Raw genomic sequence first — 13,425 nt, forward strand, 5'->3', positions numbered from 1 at the left:
GGTGTTCCTCAAGGTTCCGTTTTAGGACCACTATTGTTTTCACTATATATTTTACCTCTTGGGGATGTTATTCGAAAACATAATGTAAACTTTCACTGCTATGCGGATGACACACAGCTGTCCATTTCAATGAAACATGGTGAAGCCCCAAAATTGCCCTCGCTAGAAGCATGTGTTTCAGACATAAGGAAGTGGATGGCTGCAAACTTTCTACTATTAAACTCGGACAAAACAGAGATGCTTGTTCTAGGTCCCAAGAAACAAAGAGATCTTCTGTTGAATCTGACAATTAATCTTAATGGTTGTACAGTCGTCTCAAATAAAACTGTGAAGGACCTCGGCGTTACTCTGGACCCTGATCTCTCTTTTGAAGAACATATCAAGACCATTTCGAGGACAGCTTTTTTCCATCTACGTAACATTGCAAAAATCAGAAACTTTCTGTCCAAAAATGATGCAGAAAAATTAATCCATGCTTTTGTCACTTCTAGGTTAGACTACTGCAATGCTCTATTTTCCGGCTACCCGGATAAAGCACTAAATAAACTTCAGTTAGTGCTAAATACGGCTGCTAGAATCCTGACTAGAACCCCAAAATTTGATCATATTACTCCAGTGCTAGCCTCTCTACACTGGCTTCCTGTCAAAGCAAGGGCTGATTTCAAGGTTTTACTGCTAACCTACAAAGCATTACATGGGCTTGCTCCTACCTATCTCTCTGATTTGGTCCTGCCGTACATACCTACACGTACGCTACGGTCACAAGACGCAGGCCTCCTAATTGTCCCTAGAATTTCTAAGCAAACAGCTGGAGGCAGGGCTTTCTCCTATAGAGCTCAATTTTTATGGAACGGTCTGCCTACCCATGTCAGAGACGCAAACTCGGTCTCAACCTTTAAGTCTTTACTGAAGACTCATCTCTTCAGCGGGTCATATGATTGAGTGTAGTCTGGCCCAGGAGTGGGAAGGTGAACGGAAAGGCTCTGGAGCAACGAACCGCCCTTGCTGTCTCTGCCTGGCCTGTTCCCCTCTTTCCACTGGGATTCTCTGCCTCTAACCCTATTACAGGGGCTGAGTCACTGGCTTGCTGGGGCTCTCTCATGCCGTCCCTGGAGGGGGTGCGTCACCTGAGTGGGTTGATTCACTGTTGTGGTCATCCTGTCTGGGTTGGCGCCCCCCCCTTGGGTTGTGCCGTGGCGGAGATCTTTGTGGGCTATACTCAGCCTTGTCTCAGGATGGTAAGTTGGTGGTTGAAGATATCCCTCTAGTGGTGTGGGGGCTGTGCTTTGGCAAAGTGGGTGGGGTTATATCCTTCCTGTTTGGCCCTGTCCGGGGGATGTCCTCGGATGGGGCCACAGTGTCTCCTGACCCCTCCTGTCTCAGCCTCCAGTATTTATGCTGCAGTAGTTTATGTGTCGGGGGGCTGGGGTCAGTTTGTTATATCTGGAGTACTTCTCCTGTCCTATTCGGTGTCCTGTGTGAATCTAAGTGTGCGTTCTCTAATTCTCTCCTTCTCTCTTTCTTTCTCTCTCTCGGAGGACCTGAGCCCTAGGACCATGCCCCAGGACTACCTGACATGATGACTCCTTGCTGTCCCCAGTCCACCTGGCCATGCTGCTGTTCCAGTTTCAACTGACCTGAGCCCTAGGACCATGCCCCAGGACTACCTGACATGAGGACTCCTTGCTGTCCCCAGTCCACCTGGCCATGCTGCTGCTCCAGTTTCAACTTCCACCTGACTGTGCTGCTGCTCCAGTTTCAACTGTTCTGCCTTATTATTATTCGACCATGCTGGTCATTTATGAACATTTGAACATCTTGGCCATGTTCTGTTATAATCTCCACCCGGCACAGCCAGAAGAGGACTGGCCACCCCACATAGCCTGGTTCCTCTCTAGGTTTCTTCCTAGGTATTGGCCTTTCTAGGGAGTTTTTCCTAGCCACCGTGCTTCTACACCTGCATTGCTTGCTGTTTGGGGTTTTAGGCTAGGTTTCTGTACAGCACTTTGAGATATCAGCTGATGTACGAAGGGCTATATAAATAAATTTGATTTGATTTGATTTGAACTTCCAAAAACATACCTCTATCAGCACAACCCAGATAAATCAAGTGTTTTTACTCAAACATGGATGTGTCTGACTACTACTTTGTTTTAGGTCTTTACTTAAACTAACAATTAAATCAAGTAAGTACAACTTATTTCAGAAATGATTAGATTGTTATGATTATTAAAAATATGCAATAATCATAACTTGTAAAAACTCAACAACTTTAGATTAGCAGAACACAGATAAAGTCAAATTTACTCAATAACCCAATACTTGTTTACAGTACTCAAAAACATTAAGTGATAAGAACATTAATTGACATCTGAGTGAGTACTACTTACAGCGCCTTTGGAAAGTATTCAGACCCCTTGACTTTACAGCCTTATTTAAAATGGATTAAATACCATAAAATCCTCAGCAATCTACACACAATATCCCATAATAATGACAAGTTGAAAACAGGTTTGTAGAAATGTTCGAAAATGTATTACAAATACAAGACTGAAATACCTTATTTACGTAAGTATTCAGGCCCTTTGCTATGAGACTCGAAACTGAGCTCAGGTGCATCCTGTTTCCATTGATCGTTCTTGAGACGTTTCTACAATGTGATTGAAGTCCACCTGTGGTAAATTCAACTGATTGGACATGAGTTGGAAAGGCACACTTGTCTATCTATATAAGGTCCCACAGTTGTCAGTGCATGTCAGAGCAAAAAAAAACAAATCTGGTCGAAGGAATTGACCGTAGAGCTTCGAGAGAGGATTATATCACGGTCACAGATCTGATGAAGGGTACCAAAAAATGTCTGCAACATTGAAGGTCCCGAAGAACACAGTGGCCTCCATCATTCTTAAATGGAAGGAACCACCAAGACTCTTCCTGGAGCTGGCCGCCCAGCCAAACTGAACAATCGGGGGAGATGGGCCTTGGTCAGCGAGGTGACCAAGAACCCGATGGTCACTCTCACAGAGCTCTAGAGTTCCTCTGTGGAGATATGATAATCTTCCAGAAGGACAACCATCTCTGCAGTACTCCACCAATCAGATCTTTATGGTAGAGTGGCCAGACGGAAGCCACTCCTCAGTAAAAGGCACATGACAGCCTGCTTGGATATTGCCAAAAGGCACCTAAAGACTCTCAGACCATGAGAAAGAAGATTCTCTGGTCTGATAAAACCAAGATTGAAACTGAATGCCAAGCGTCACGCCTGGAGGAATCCTGCGACCATCCCTACAGTATAGCATGGTGGTGGCAGCATCATGGGGTGGGGATGTTTTTCATCGGCAGGGACAGAGACTAATCAGGATCGAGGGAAAGATGAACGGAGCAAAGTATAGAGAGATCCTTGATGAAAACCTGCTCCAGAGCGCTCAGGACCTCAGACTGGGGCAAAGGTTCACCTTCCAACAAGGACAACGACCCAAAGCACACAGCTAAGACAAGCAGGAGTGGCTTCGGGACAAGTTTCAAGGTCCTTGAGTGGCCCAGCCAGAGCCAGGACGTGAACCCGATCTCTGGAGAGACCTGAAAAAAGCTGTGTATCAACGCTCCCCATCCAACCTGGCAGAGCTTGAGAGGATCTGCAAAGAAGAATGGGAGTAAGTCCCCAAATACAGGTGTGCCAACCTTGTAGTGTCATACCCAAGAAGACTCGATGCTGTAATCTCTGCCAAAGGTGCTTCAAAAAAGTACTGAGTAAGAGAGCTCCCGGGTGGCGCAGTGGTCTGTGCCATCAGAGACTCTGGGTTCGCGCCCAGGCTCTGTCGTAACCGGCCGCGACCGGGAGGTCCGTGGGGCGACGCACAATTGGCCTAGCGTCGTCCGGGTTATGGAAGGCTTGGCCGGTAGGGATGTCCTTGTCTCATCGCGCACCAGCGACTCCTGTGGCGGGCCGGGCGCAGTGCGTGCTAACCAAGGTTGCCAGGTGCACAGTGTTTCCTCCAACACATTGGTGCGGCTGGCTTCCGGGGTTGGATGCGCGCTGTGTTAAGAAGCAGTGCGGCTTGGTTGGGTTGTGTATCGGAGGACGCATGACTTTCAACCTTCGTCTCTCCCGAGCCCGTACGGGAGTTGTTGCGATGAGACAAGATAGTAGCTACTAAAACAATTGGATACCACGAAATTGGGGAGAAAAAGGGGTAAAAAAATTTTTTTAACAAAAATTAAGTACTGACTAAAGGGTCTGAATACTTATGTAAATGTGATATTTCCCTTTTATTTTTTCTAAATTAGCAAAAATGTCTAAAAACCCGTTTTTTCTTAGTCATTATGGAATATTGTGTGTAGATTGATAAGGATCAATTTTAGAATAAAGATGTAACGTAACAAAATGTGAAAAAGTAAAGGGGTCTAAATAGTTTCCGAAGACACTGTATATAATTTGAGTAACCACTACTCAATTGTTTTAATGAGTAAGGCTAGAGATGAGCAACTTTGATGGGGATGGATTTAGAGTTAATTTTGTGCAATTCTACACATTTTGCAATCGGGTAGTGAGAAAATGTTTTATTTTTACAGCAAGTTTTCTGCAATCTACACATTTTGCCATGGGACGGAGAAAAGAGTTTGCAATTGTACAGCTAATTTCCTGCAATTCTACATGTTTTGCCATAGGGTGGAGATAAATGTTTGCAGTTTTTAATATGATATCTGAGTCAGACTGACTAACAAAATCAATGGGGTCCCCCGGCAGGTAATTCGACCATGAAAACAAGTTTAAATATGGAAAATGGTTCAAAATGTATCTATGCCTAATTCCCCCAAAATATAGACTCTTGCTTTCATTTAACACCCAATTTCATATGCTCCTATGAACTTCACATGTTGGTGCTCATTATTCACAATTCATTCATGATTATCAGTAATCGTTGTGACATCCAGATTAATGTAGAAGTGTTCAGAAACATGTTATATTCTTATTTACAATAAACAGACTCCAAAATGCACAATACATTATTTACCATTCATTTCTATTGGGCACAACATAATCCAAAACAAAACCAAAACAAAGTGCAAATATATCCAACAATTTTTTTGTCACAAGCTTGATGTTGTCATTGCATACTATATATGGGCCAAATGGTAAACTTTTGACACACAATGTAAGACACTACAAGTGAATTTGTCCACATACGTATGACACCTTCAAATATGTCATAAGATACATAATGTGCATTTATTTCTAAATTATAAAACCGATAACAATACCCTCAAATAAAAGGTAACATTCTCTACTGTCACCCTCATATAAAACATTTTAGTTCAAATCCACATTGCTGAAGTATTGAGCCAAATTAAAAGCTTTAGCTTCACTGTCCAAATAAATACGTAGGGGAGTGTATGTGAAATGGCACGATTCTGTGTTTTGTAGTCAAAAAGATAGAGGACGATAAGTGTATCCAATGACATCATCTGGTATGTATCATGTGATTTGAACCATGTCTGCTCATAAATTGTTAAAATCACATTATACACACGATACACACGAGATGATATAAACATGAGACATGTGGGCCGTTCCACGAATAGTGCCTCTATCTTTTATTTTTTTATTCGTAACCACCATTATACATTTTGGCATAAGCATCTAGATGATCTGTGAAGCATTTATACTATATAAAGCCTTTATAAGTTGTCGTTCATTTAAAGTGGGACCACATTATTTCCCTTTGCCACTGGATGGCAGGCACACCAAGTACATGTGAATCAGCTTTGGAACTCACTTATGCAAAAATTGTTGTGCATGTGAAGATAAGTTGTGTATGTGAAAATGTGTTGTACATCAGGCTAGCATGTGACATCGACGATCCTCCTGCAAGTCATTCATATGGTCACACATAAACAAAGTTAAAGAAAGGGTTGAAGATGAGATTGTTTTGTGGATTTAATCTCTAATAGTACTTATTTCACTTTGCGATATATACACTTGGGTTTTTGCAGATACTGTGCCTGCTTGCCGGTCAAATAGACTAGAGCAACCTGATTATAGGCTGTTCGTAGGTCTGAGAACCAATGTAGACACAGCAAGAAGTACTGTCCATCCTTGAATAGTTAATCATGAATGTTATTAGGGAAGGTTTCTTGGGATTTTCTTCATCAAACTGCATACCACTGTTGTTCTGCATGGATCATGAGATGTTGCGAATAGTAGATGAGATAAAAATTCATTCTCTACATTTCTTAAAGCCTCCGTGCAGTCTTGGTCATTTTATTTAGAAATCATCACTCTATGTCTGTGTCTTTATGACATTTTCTATTTATTTATTCAACATTTACTTTATCAGGGATTCCTACTGAGACCATGGTTTCGTTTACAGATAAGCCCCGAATTACATAAATTACACACATACATATACAAAATGAAAATAACTAAATACATTTGTAATCATTTATTTGCCTGAGCCTCCTTTGTCCCTCAGTCTGATTGTGTGGGCCTTTTAGGAAACACATTTTAAGATATTTACATACAGAGCCTTGGTTGACTGATAGGTTCGTCTAGAGCCCACCGCCTCACCCAGATGAACAGTCATTGGTCTACTCTGTTATAATCAGATCACATTGTGACATCATGATGTTGACCAAAAGTTCCTCCCAAACTGAACAGGCTGAAATCCAAGATTCATTTTTCAAAACCGCTCTTACACAAAAAAGGGCATTATCGTAATTTTCACAATTTCAGTGTTATTTCAACCTCATAGTGTAGAAATATCTTCTTATTTTTTTACTTCACATTATGCTCTCCAAGGCTGTTAAGTTAACTAAGTTAAATTAATGTATTTGGCCACTACTTTTTGTCCCTATTATTCATTCATTATTCATGAATAAATATGTCACGTCACTATGTCACATCACTTCACTATATTCTTTCTCTTTTTGTGTGAGTCTCACATTGCGTCCAGTGACTTAACTGACTATGGACACAACTTTGCAGATTGCTCATGTAACGGATGTGAAACGGCTAGCTAGTTAGCGGTGGTGCGCGCTAAATAGCGTTTCAATCGGTGACGTCACTTGCTCTGAGACCTTGAAGTAGTAGTTCCCCTTGCTCTGCAAGGGCCGCGGCTTTTGTGGAGCGATGGGTAACGGTGCTTCGTGGGGGACTGTTGTTGATGGGTGCAGAGGGTCCCTGGTTCGCGCCCGGGTATGGGCGAGGGGACGGTCTAAAGTTATACTGTTACACTCACAGAGCATCATTTTTTTTTGCCACAATGCTCACCACACATTGGCTATCACAGTGAAGTAATGAGAAGAAAAGCTTTCTAAAACTTCATCATAAGTAAATAATGATATTTAAAAAAACAGGAAAGATGCAGTAGCATATCATTTGACCTAGCTGGCACATTGTGCATGTTCCTCTATTGGACACTGGTGAGACATGTGAGACAGACAGCAAATGGGGTGGGGTGGATCACTGCCTATACTATCAACTTCTGACACTCATGTGACTCACTCAGCGTAGATAAAGCTTTTCATTTGCTGCCCCCCCACCACCACCCTCCACCCCACAGAGAGGAGACGCCTTTTGAGGAGGGATTTATTAACCTCTGACTCTTAACTCTGAGAATTTGTAAGGAAAAAAGCAAACAGTGATTTGAACCAAGGACTCACATTCAAGTGTGCTGTCTTACCTTTTACAACGTAAAAGTGTACACTTTACATTTAGCAGATGTTCTTATACGGATCGACTTACAGGGCCAATTACTGCTAAGTGTCTTGCTCAAGTGCACATCAACAGATTTTTTACAGAGCCAACTCTTCGATTTGAACCAGCAACCTTTCAGTTACTGGCCCCATGCTCTAAATCACTAGGCTACCTGCCTGTAAGAGTGATTTGGGCAGACAAAGTGGAGAATTAGAAATTCTGTTGAAATAATTAGTCCATGCCATTTCAGAACCTTAGACCTATGGAATATTTGGTCTCGTACATAACTCCTGAACAATGTAGTTCTTTTGGTGTTCCATATTCATTATCAAAGTGCGAGGCGAGACATTCTGATGAAGATCAGTGGTATCAGACCTGACCTGTGTGGCCATTCACTTCCCCTTAAACACGGGACAGTCAGTCAGTCTGATGGTAGTCAAACCTTGTTACCAAACACATGACACGCCAAATTCTACACAACAGCGTTCAAGTCAACTCCTATAGTTCAACTCCTGATTCAGTTATGTTCCCGTCATTTACCCAGAAGATAGTGTGTTTTAAACGGTCATTATGATTGTATCATTATTCCTAACTAGTATAATTTTGCCCTTTGTGGAAGGATATTGGTTTCACTAGGTTTACCATCACGACATACTGCTCTGTATGTCCAATCTGGGTTGTGGATCAAAATAAATCAGAATCGTTTTAATTCAATGTTGACAGATAAACTGGTTAATTAGAACAGAAAAGTCTGCATGAGGCAGATATGAGGGTAATTCTTGTAAAGCAATTTGCTTGAAAGGATTGATTTAATCCAGTGGTTGTTAAAGCTGTGCCAAATGGATCATGTGTGTATGGTTTCTTTGAATTGTCTTTATTTGAGTTCAATGAATGAACAGAGGCCAAACAACGACGATGAACCTAAAACCATGTTAGGTAACAGCAGATCCGGTCTTTAAAGGGGCAATCTGGGATTCAAAAAATCAACAAACAAAATGATCACCTTGCCAATGTTTTGGTAAACAGACACTGTATAGCTTCAAAGCATGGTTGAAGCTATCATTTTGATCTCACTGATAGTCAGCCTTGAGATCAAAATGTTAGCTTCAAATGCATATGGTTAAAGCTACGTTTGTATGTTTACAATTACATTGTATACTAACAATGGAGTAAAATAAGTTTATTTTGAGGGTGTAAATCAGTGAAACTAAGCTTATGAGGCATTTATAAGCTCTTCAAGAATCAATAGCTTTATCATTGATTTAAAAGTCCCAAAATAGAAGTAACAATCCAAGATTGCCCCTTTAATCCGAGAACTAATTTCTTCTGGACAGATTCAAGAGACAACTTTCATGAGAATTTTATTTCTGGGTAACCAAGATTGAGAACTGATTACATCAGATACAGTGACAATATTTTTCTTGGCTTTGCAGCTGTACATATTTTAGTGGTATGAGTGTGGAGTTATACTCACATTTATCCTACCTCCTCTGAGGAGCCCCCACCAGTTCCTGATGGGTTGCCACCATGGCTCGCTCCACTGGGGCCCTGCCAGCCTCCTCCCCAGCCTACCCCTGCCTCCCAGGCCCTAACAGACTTTGTTTGATAATCCCTAATGGATCCTCAATCACACCCCTTCACAGTACAGTAGTAGGATGTTCTAGGAACTGTGGCACCCAGGACCGGCTCTAGCCTCTTTGGGGCCACCTTGCAAGATTTGGTTGGGGGCCCCCCACCTCATGGCAAAACTTTTTAGTGGCCTCCCTCTTGATGGTGGAGAGAAATCAACATTTGAAAGTTAATTTACGATAAACCTGCAAGTTGATTTCCTGTCTCTCCCCCCATGGCAAAATGTGTAGAATTGCAGAAAACTTGCTTTAAAGCGTCAAAAAGCTAATATCCTGCGAATCTACACATTTTGCAATAACTTATGCCAGGGTTAATATACGAGTGAGAATGACTAACAAAATCAATGGGGGCCCCTGGGAGGTTAAGTTTAGATAACTGAATAGACTAATTGTTACAGAATCGTGGGTTGCTCCCTTTCAAAAACTACCAATCTAAAAATGATTAGTTGATATGACTAATTTTGTGACTGTCAGTGACTGACATACACAACCAAATTTCAAAATTGCACCTGATTTGTATTGTACTATTCTTACTCTCAATAGTAAGTTGAAATCTCGACTGAGTTCCTAAAAAAGCATCCGGGGACCCTAAGTGGCGGCTTATGTCGCCTATACCTGGAACCACATCTCCTGGCCTTGTTTTTGAGACCCTTTCTGATCAAAGGGTGCCAGACATCGCACTCTGTCTGGATCCTGGACTTACTGATGGGCCGCCCCCAGATGGTGAAGTTAGGCAACAACACATCTGCCACGCTGACCATCAACACGGGCGCCCCTCAGGGGTGTGTCCTTTGTCGCCACCTGTACTCCCTGTTCAACCAAGACTGCGTTGCCGCACACAACTCCAGCATCATCAAGTTTCCCGACGGCACAACGGTGGTAGGACTGATCACCGGCGACGATGAGGCAGCCTAGAGGGAGGAGGTCAGAGACTTGGCAGTCTGGTGGCAGGACAACAACCTCCCCCTTAACGTCAGCAAGATAAAGGAGCTGATCGTGGTCTAAATTAAATGGAGGGGCGATCACACCACATCGATGGGGCTGTAGTGGAGTGGGTTGAGAGCTTCGAGTTCCTCGGTGTCCACATCACTAAGGAATTAACATGGTCCACACACACCCACACAGTTGTGAGAGGGCACGAACGTGCTTCTTCCCCCTCAGGAGGCTGAAAATACTTGCCCTCATGTCCTCCAAAAGTTATATAGATGCACCATTGAGAGCATTTTGACAGGCTGCATTACCTCTTGGTATGGCAGCTGTTGAGTACGGCCCAGTACATCAGAGCTCCCTGCCATCCAGGAACTTTATACCAGGCGTGTCAGCAGAAGGCACAACATTTTTTTAAAGTCTCCAGCCACCCAAGCCATAGACTGTTGTCTCTGCTACCGCATGGCAAGTGGTACCAGTGCACCAAGTCTGGGACCAACAGGACCCTGAACAGCTTCTACACACAAGCCATAAGACTGATAAACAAGACTGCTAAATAACTAATCAAATGGCTACCTGCATTGACCCTTCTTTGCATTAACTCTATGCACACACACTGGACTATACCCATACACTTACACATGCATACTGACGCCGTGCACACACTCAGCACATATGCTGCTGCTACTGTCTATTATCTGTCCTGTTGCCTAGTCATTTTACCCCTATATGTACATACAGTAGCTACCTCAATTACCTCATACCCCTGCACATTGACTCGGCACTGGAACTCCCTGTATATTAGTGGGGGCTGCTGAGGGGAGGACGGCTCACAATAATTGCTGGAACAGAGTGAATGGAATGGCATCAAATCATGTGTTTGATGTATTTGATACCATTCCACTAACTCCACTCCAGCCATTACCACGAGCCCATCCTCCCCAATTGAATTGCCACCAACCTCCTGTGCTGTATACTTCCTGTATCTAGCCATGTTATTTTAACTCATTATTGTCATTTGTTATTCACTGTGTATTTATTCCTTGCGTCACTATTTCTATTTTTTATCTTTAACTCTGCATTGTTGGAAAAGTACCCCTAAGTAAGCATTTCACTGTTAGTCTACACCTGTTGTTCACGAAGCATTGATTTGATTTGCTGTCCCAACAGACCTAGTTCAAATAGTATTTGACGTACGTATTTGGCCCAGGTCTGGTCCTAACTACCATTCCCTTGCCAGTCACTGTCCGTTATCATTTACACCTGTCTGTCTCTCCTGTTTTACATAATAAACTAGAAAGAAAAAAAAACGTCATCTCACTGTCAACTGCGTTTATTTTCAGCAAACTTAACATGTGTAAATATTTGTATGAACATAACATGATTCAACAACTGAGACATAAACTGAACAAGTTCCACAGACACGTGACTAACAGAAATGTAATAATGTGTCCATGAACAAAGGGGGGGTCAAAATCAAAAGTAACAGTCAGTATCTGGTGTGGCCACCAGCTACATTATGTACTGCAGTGCATCTCCTCATGGACTGCACCAGATTTGCCCATTCTTGCTGTGAGATGTTACCCCACTCTTCCACCAAGGCACTTGCAAGTTCCTGGACATTTCTGGGGGGAATGGCCCTAGCCCTCACCCTCCGATCCAACAGGTCCCAGACGTGCTCAATGGGATTGAGATCCAGGCTCTTTGCTGGCCATGGCAAAACACTGACATTCCTGTCTTGCAGGAAATCATGCACAGAACTAGCGGTATGGCTGGTGGCATTGTCATGCTGGAGGGTCATGTCAGGATGAGCCTGCAGGAAGGGTACCACATGAGGGAGGAGGATGTCTTCCCTGTAACGCACAGCATTGAGATTGCCTGCAATGACAACAAGCTCAGTCCGATGATGCTGTGACATACCGCCCCAGACCATGACGGACCCTCCACCTCCAAATCGATCCCGCTCCAGAGGACAGGCCTCGGTGTACCGCACATTGCTTTGACGATAAGAATCTGACCATCACCCCTGATGAGGCCAAACCACGACTCGTCAGTGAAGAGCACTTTTTGCCAGTCCTGTCGGGTGGGTTTGTGCCCATAGGTGACGTTGTTGCTGGTGATTTGTCTGGTGAGGACCTGTCTTACAACAGGCCTACAAGTACTCAGTCCAGCCTCTCTCAGCCTATTGTGTACAGTCTGAGCATTGATGGAGGGACTGTGCATTCCTGGTGTAACTTGGGTAGTTGTTGTTGCAATCCTGTACCTGTCCCGCAGGTGTGATGTTCGGACGTACCGATCCTGTGGAGGTGTTGTTACATGTGGTCTGCCACTGTGAGGACGATCAGCTGTCCGTCCTGTCTCCCTGTAGTGCTGTCTTAGGCATCTCACAGCAATGTATTGCCCTGGCCTAAGGCACGTTCACGCAGATGAGCAGGGACCCTGGGCAACTTTCTTTTGGTGTTTTTCACAGTCAGTAGAAAGGCCTCTTTAGTGTCCTAAGTTTTCAAAATTGTGATCTTAATTGCCTACCATCTGTAAGCTGTTTGTGTCTTAACAACCGTTCCACGGGTGCATGTTCATTAGTTGTTTATGGTTCTTTAAACAAGCTTGGAAAACAGAGTTTAAACTCTTTACAATGAAGATCTGTGAGGTTATTTGGATTTTTATGAATTATCTTTGAAAGACAGGGTCCCGAAAAAGGGACATTTCTTTTTTTTGCTGAGTTTATATTTATTCTGTCCTTTCATAACCATATAGGCCTACAGTGAGTGTATACATTGTACCTTACTAGTCATTCAGTGACACGTTGCAGTATCACACATTTCAGAGAGTAACGCCTGACTACTTGGGACTTCCACTCACGCGGTCTCACACTTTTCTAACACTTGTGCTGGGTTACAGTTAGTTATAAAACGGTTTATTGTTCTCATGATTTCCACTAAAATCGATTTTTAGCGTAGGTGATAAGATGCCTTCCTCAATTAGTGCAGCGTTATGATCGTGTCTGGTGGTTGCAGACCAAAAAGTCACACTTTCTCCTGAGAAGCCATGTGCCTACTCCGTAACGAATGTTGGAACGGGCATGACAGTTAGAGGCACACCCATAAATAGGGCCTGCAGTCACCACCCAAGCCACGAGCAATAGTCTAGTGTCACCTCTTACCACAACTTAGTCAA

Source organism: Oncorhynchus kisutch, linkage group LG11, assembly GCF_002021735.2.
Source record: "Oncorhynchus kisutch isolate 150728-3 linkage group LG11, Okis_V2, whole genome shotgun sequence".
Taxonomy (NCBI): domain Eukaryota; kingdom Metazoa; phylum Chordata; class Actinopteri; order Salmoniformes; family Salmonidae; genus Oncorhynchus; species Oncorhynchus kisutch.